The sequence below is a fragment of the Contarinia nasturtii genome, unplaced genomic scaffold (genome assembly GCF_009176525.2).
Source record: "Contarinia nasturtii isolate CC-2019 unplaced genomic scaffold, AAFC_CNas_1.1 Cnas_scaffold_928, whole genome shotgun sequence".
Taxonomy (NCBI): Eukaryota; Metazoa; Arthropoda; class Insecta; order Diptera; family Cecidomyiidae; genus Contarinia; species Contarinia nasturtii.
This window is the reverse complement of record NW_022198275.1, coordinates 3,289,544-3,296,027: the sequence shown is the minus strand read 5'-3', so window position 1 is coordinate 3,296,027 and position 6,484 is coordinate 3,289,544. Positions and strand designations below refer to the sequence as shown.

Here is a 6,484-nt window from a genome sequence, read left to right as displayed (position 1 = left end):
ACGTACGACGTACGACGTACGACGTACGACGTACGACGTACGACGTACGACGTACGACGTGGAACAGACCCACAACAACCATGCTCAAAACGGCCTGATTCGGGTTCTCTGACCTCAGAAACGTCCAGAAAACATGTTTTTGAAGTTTCGTAAATTTTGACCTATTGCAATACTTTCCCCTTTCACACTAGGTGTGTGCGGAAAAGTAAAAGAGAGAAAAAGAACACCAAACAGTAATGTGTCCAATAAAAAATTTAAATTTATTGAAAAAATGGCTCGGTGCGCGCTCGCATCAATATTATTTTTATTGGGAAATAATCGGATTCAAATGAGCATTCAATATCAGTGATGGAGTGAATATTTTTACGTGGCTGACTTGGCCATTTAGCTCATACATATCTTTCGCACTTTCTTCTTTATCTGCCATTCGCCGTTGGTGTGTACACGCTCGCTTCTCAACTCACATCATTTGCTTGTGCATTTTTCGTTCTTTTTTCTTTTCTCGAAACAAAAAAAAATGTTATGGTTGTTTCTTGTTTCATTTGAACTTCTTCTTATTTTGTTTTATTGGACGACAAAAAAAATAACACGACAAGATAAACCATAAACTATACAGTCACAACAACATCATCAAAATTAGTCATTCGAAACATTCTACGAGAAGATGAATAAATTTACCATACTGTATGTTACATTATTGAAATTCCACTTTCGAAGTGACAAAAAAAAATATTTTATCGTCACATGTAAATTGCATGCATTAAAATATTCTATCTACTCGCTTTTGAATGGTATTATTTCACTCACATACACACACATGTGTGCGTATATAAACAAAGAGAAAAAAAAATTATCACTTTGACCGACCACATACCATTTACGTGCATCGCATGAATGACGCGTATTTCGAAAGAAAATTCAAAATCGATTTTGAATTCGTCCGATTTGTGTCAGATGAGAAATGTTCCATTGATATTTGTGTATTTTATATTGAAGCGAGTTTATTTAGTTTTGTGGTCGCTTAAAATTCTCATCTTATTCATTCTCTTTCTCAAAATATTACCGTTTCTGGGTGTGAAATCGTCATTAAGACCAACACGTATGCGCATGTATAAATTATATGGCATCGTGAAAAGATATTATTTATTCGACAACCACACAACGAAATAGTAAACGCAGAGACAGAAAATATGGGGAAAAAAAGGAGACGAATAAACGATCCGCTTCATTTCAACTAAATATGCATAATAAAATAAACACAATTTAGAGTATAAAATGGATAATAAGAATGTTGCAATGAGATTCTTAATGAAGATTTATGATCTGTAAAGGAATTGAGATGCAACGCCCTATGATCCCCACAGAACCGAACTATCTCTTTATCTCACCGAAAGTGTCTTGTTGTTGCACCATTTCAGAAACAATACCAAACATTTTATGCATATTTCAAGCGAAAACGATGCGAACGGTCACATTTTATATGCCAAATCTACAGAGATAGAAAAAAAGAAACATATACTACAAAACACACAAGATGCTGACTTATTTTGGGAATTTGCTCAGTTACATTTTTCGACGAATAAAAAAAGTCAACGTTTTTTTTTTTTTGATTAAACAAAATTCCATGGAACCAGTTGCCTGAATGTGTGCAATGAAAAGTGCGTGTTTTTTTCCAGCAATTACATCAAATGGACCAGTTTGTTGATGGTGTGTTCATTTTGAATATGCCAATGGAAAGAACATTGATGTGACAGAGAGACATAAAACCCACCATATGCGGCCACTATTGCTTGCGGATTAAATACGATTACACATACAAATCGACTTGTAATAATTAAATGTAAACTGATTTATGAATAGTTTTTAGTTTTGCTATTCTATGCCTAGTGCCCACTGCCCATATTTTTCGCTTGCATTTCAATTTCATATCATTTAAGTCCATGCCATACCTTTTTTTGCATATATTTACAACATGTATAACGAAAGCGAAAATAGATATAGCTTATGATTTGTATACACTTAATATGCCATATGAACGTCGTTATGACCAATGTCCATACATTGTACGGAGCGCGCTCACACATGGCAATTTGTGAAACACAATTTTATGAGTTTTGATCTGGTCGAATTTAAACTTGTTGTGGATGAAGTAGTTTTAAGCAAACAATTTCTGGCATTTTGCCCATTTTTCAGCTCGATTCCATTCACATTTCTGAAAGCCACCACGATATTTCGTTCATTAATCTTGTTCGAGCGACTATTTTTTTTACTGTTTTCAAATGTTTCCGTTTAATGCCACCATTCAATTTTATCGATGGTGAAAATGAGTATGATTCAAACGGACTGTTTCGTTCTTTGTAATTTCAATTTTTTTTTTCTCTGTGTCTTCAAAAGGTTACCATATTTATGTGACTCGTAAATGTAATAATCACAATAAAAATGGAAGCATAAATACAAATCTCATGGTGGCATTAACATCTCAAAATGAACATAAATCAATGTGGTATTTTTCGGTTTTTTTTTTTTCGTAGATATGGCTGTCATTTAACACAATAGTAATTTGATCTTAGTCCAGTTAATGATGGTGTGATGTCGAAGTGAGATTAGCGTCATGAGAGAATGAAAAATAAAGGACATAAGCAGGCAGGCAGGTATAAAGAAAGAAATCAGTGAGCAGCGAGAGAAAAAAAAAGATAGCATGTCAAAAAGAAAATAATTCGTTGCATACGTGCACGAATGTGATCGATTTTGTTTTGGGGCTCACATTGTAATAATGTCGAAGTATTTATGTTTCTTTTCCCTTTTGTTATGCGGCATTTAATTTCATTTTAATTTTCTATAAATTTTACCATCGATCGAAAAGAAACAATAAACATCAAATAAGCTAGCGTTTCGTATGCACAGGCACGATATGCGATATTACGAATGAAGGCATGAACGAAACCTAGACATTACAATCACGAGATCTGATTGAAAGGAGGAGAAGAGCGAGAGAGAACCAACAAAAAAGTGAAATGTTACATGAGATATAACATCGATGCTGACATTATTCCATGATATACACATGCATTTGATTCGGTCGATAGCAAAGCCGTTGGTTAAAGTTGACGTTTTTTTCTCTCCTTTTTTATTGTTGATCGTGTCCATTACATTCGTTTGCCTAGGAATATACACACTGCATAGACTCAATCGTATGGCTTAAGAACGAGTTACCAAAATAAACTCCGAATAAATGCCTCATAAAAAAGTAACGTTTTCTCTCTCTCGCTCTCTCTCTGTTTGCTTCCCGTTATTGTTGTTGTTGGTCTCGTTGTTGACGATGACGACAACGACAACGTCTTTCAAAGAAGAGAAAGAAATTTACTATAACCAACACACGCAACGCTTTCAAGCAGTTTACTTATGTGCGTTTCATTTATTGGAACGCAAAGGCAAATAAAATGTTGTGTAAGGAATGGTTTCATACGATCGAAAGAAGAAAAATAAGAAGAAGAACAAAAAATATGTGAGTTACAAACAAAAATCGTAAATACGGTAAATACTAAATCCAAATTCGATGCAATGTTAAATGGTCGAAAAAAAGGCGACCAGAGACGAAACATTGAAATATGATAACAACGTCGACCAAAACTAAACAAAACTAAACAACCAAAGGCAAATATGCAACGCGGATGTGAATACATTTTGTACGGTACTTCAATTATTGCCAGCCGAGAGAATGAAAACCAGCCACAGCAAACCGTCTATTACAGCAACAACAAATTTATTCACAATAACATAAAGCAAAGCAACAATGACATCGTCATCACAAAATCCAATCTCTGGCTTCATAGATCATGATTATGTATATTACACATCCATTGTGTGTGCAGCCAACATTCACATCGCAAACAGCGACCACAAAATAAAAAGAATTCAATTGATTTCGTTTCGAATTGAAAGAGAAAAAAAAAGAAACAGACGGTGGAAGAAAAAATAAATAAGAAGCAGGCGTTTTTTGTGGTTATACGCGTTGCTTTTGTTTGGTCTTTTAATTTCGATATGGCAAAAGCAAAGGAAGAGTTGATTTTAGATTTGGTCAATGATTTCATTATATATTTTTGAATTCCCTTGCAATGTGCCATTACCATTGTCGCTGTCGCTGTTGGTTTGTTAAATCGCTTTCCTGTTCAAGTGTGTGCGGAATGTAATAAAAATGTTGTTCAATGCTTACTTCACTTCATAAATTTAAAGACAGTTCCAGTGCTTTTCTGATGCTTATTTGTCTCTCGCTCTCTCTCTCTCTCTCTCTCTCTCTCTCTCTCTCTCTGTTTCCCGGTCGCTTTTTATTTTACATTTGCTCTTAGCCGCTTCACTGATGACCGATACCGACGATAACACGATGGCTGCGACACCAATTATCGACAAATTGAATGGAAATATTTTTGCGGCCCCGTCGTTCGTTCGTTGTTTGTTTCTTTTTTGCGCTTGCTTTTATTTAGCTCTCAATCCGATTTGGTTAAATGTGCAAAGGAATTCCATATGCAAATTAATCGACAGAGTCACACACTCACTCACTTTAAGTTACTTTGTACAATTTTCTTTGACGCAGTACTCGCTCGCTTGCTGGTTGTTGTTTTTTTTATGTCTTTCACAAATGATGCACACACTACGTACTACTTTGAACTTCGTTTCCACGCACTACATTCAATTTGATTTTTGATTCATTCAGGTTCTTTTCTTTTCATTTAATTCTTTCACTCATTCGTAGATTCGAATTGCAATTTCAATTATTCTTTCCCATTTTAATTGTTTATGTATGAAATTGTTTCAATTTTTTTTTCTCTCTCTCTCTCTTTCTCGATCACACTAAAATCGGTGACGAAACACCATAAAATTCGCAATTTTATGCCAAATGCACGAATGAAACGTAATTTTAATGAAACACTTCGAAGCGATAAAATGAAAATAGTTTTTCGATGTCGAATGGACCAGGCAAAAATGTCTTGTTGCACAGAAAATAGCAGTTCTTTAAGCACGAGAGGCACACACAAAAAAAATCCAATATATACATATTCACAACATTATTCATCTATGTGCGCGACGATCATCGACGAAGTGGACGAAGGTGACGATAAAGGCGATCAAACGACATGCATCGGCATCGACAATATATTTTTCTATATATGAAATGCACACACACACCGTGTGTGTGTGCGCTCGTTACGTTGTGCAATAACACATACCAAAATCCCCAACCATTTAAAACCACTGAAAATGCATTTTCATATTTGCTCTGTGGCACACACGCTGTGGCATCGATCGTTTTCACTTCAACCAATGTATCTATGTGGTTGTTCGTCTCTGTTCGTTTCGGGAAATAATGAATACGTACAAGTACAATGGCCTATCTCGAGTACACAAATCGCGCGAGAGCGCTGTGTGTGCATACGATGAAGTGAAAACAAAACAGATGAAATGAACACACAGCGGAGAGAGAAAAAAACCACACACACCAAGTGTACACACAACAAGAGAGACGTTGAGGATGAATATTAAAAAAAAAACTGCATCCAAGACACTAGGCGCACAACAGCGACCAGCCACGACTAATATGACTGGTATAAACGTCGTTTATATATTTTATATGTATATTTTTATTAAAATAATAAATTGTAATAATAACACAAACACATATAGCAAATCGCACGATCACTCAACTCGTTCACTCGAGTTTCTTCAATGTTTTCTTTTGCATTCTGCGTGCGCCTTTTTTTTCTTCTTACTTCTTTCAATTCAACATATTTTTCTTTATTCTTTTGTTAAAAGAGAGTCTCTGTCTCGCATCGATCGCTGATCTTTAACTTAACTTCACATATTTTAAACACTATTTACATGGTACATTGCAGATGAGCAGGCAAGCAAAAGTAGCAGTAAGCATCGTGCATTCAGCTGTTGTTGTTGTCGCTACTATTTCATTAAATGTTTCACTGTGGTGTTGTGCTGCAAGTCACAGTTGCAGTGCAATTCAATGTGCAGAAGTACCTCTCTCTCTCGCTCTCTATCTTCGCAAAATGCCAATATATAAATGTATCCACGACAAATAAATGACGATGAAACGAAGAAGAAGAAGAATGAGCCCACGACACGAATAATGAAACAGAAAAGAGAATTTTAACTCAACTCTTTCGTATGTTGGATTGGCTGCGGTAGCAAAACGACAGCAGCAGCAAATGGTGCGATGGAGAATGAAAAAATACAGCACTCAATCGCCTCAGGTCTCGGTTCGAACTAAATATTTTTTCTTGTGAACATGAGTTCTTTGGTCTCAGCACGATCTCGAATTCCATTCGTGGAACTTGGTATTTGTAAATATTTGCGCCTGTATGTGTGTGTATGCCACAGAACGCACACTTTATATGTACGTGTGTGAGTGTGAAATGATCATCGTTGCATTTTTCATGGTACCAAACAAAAGTGCAAAGAGAATGAGCAGAGAAACGCA

At 35.7% G+C, this 6,484-nt stretch overlaps 1 protein-coding gene across 2 annotated transcripts in view; it reads right to left on the bottom strand.

The window, feature by feature from the left end:
• Window positions 1-6,256, bottom strand: part of LOC116343059 (F-box/LRR-repeat protein 7) — an 11,334-nt gene extending 5,078 nt beyond the window's left edge. For both annotated transcript variants that reach the window (XM_031770947.1, XM_031770944.1), the window contains exon 1: window positions 4,214-6,256. The gene's annotated coding sequence lies outside the window, so the exon portion shown is untranslated. The remainder of the gene's footprint in view (window positions 1-4,213) is intronic.
• Window positions 6,257-6,484: the final 228 nt, after the last annotated feature.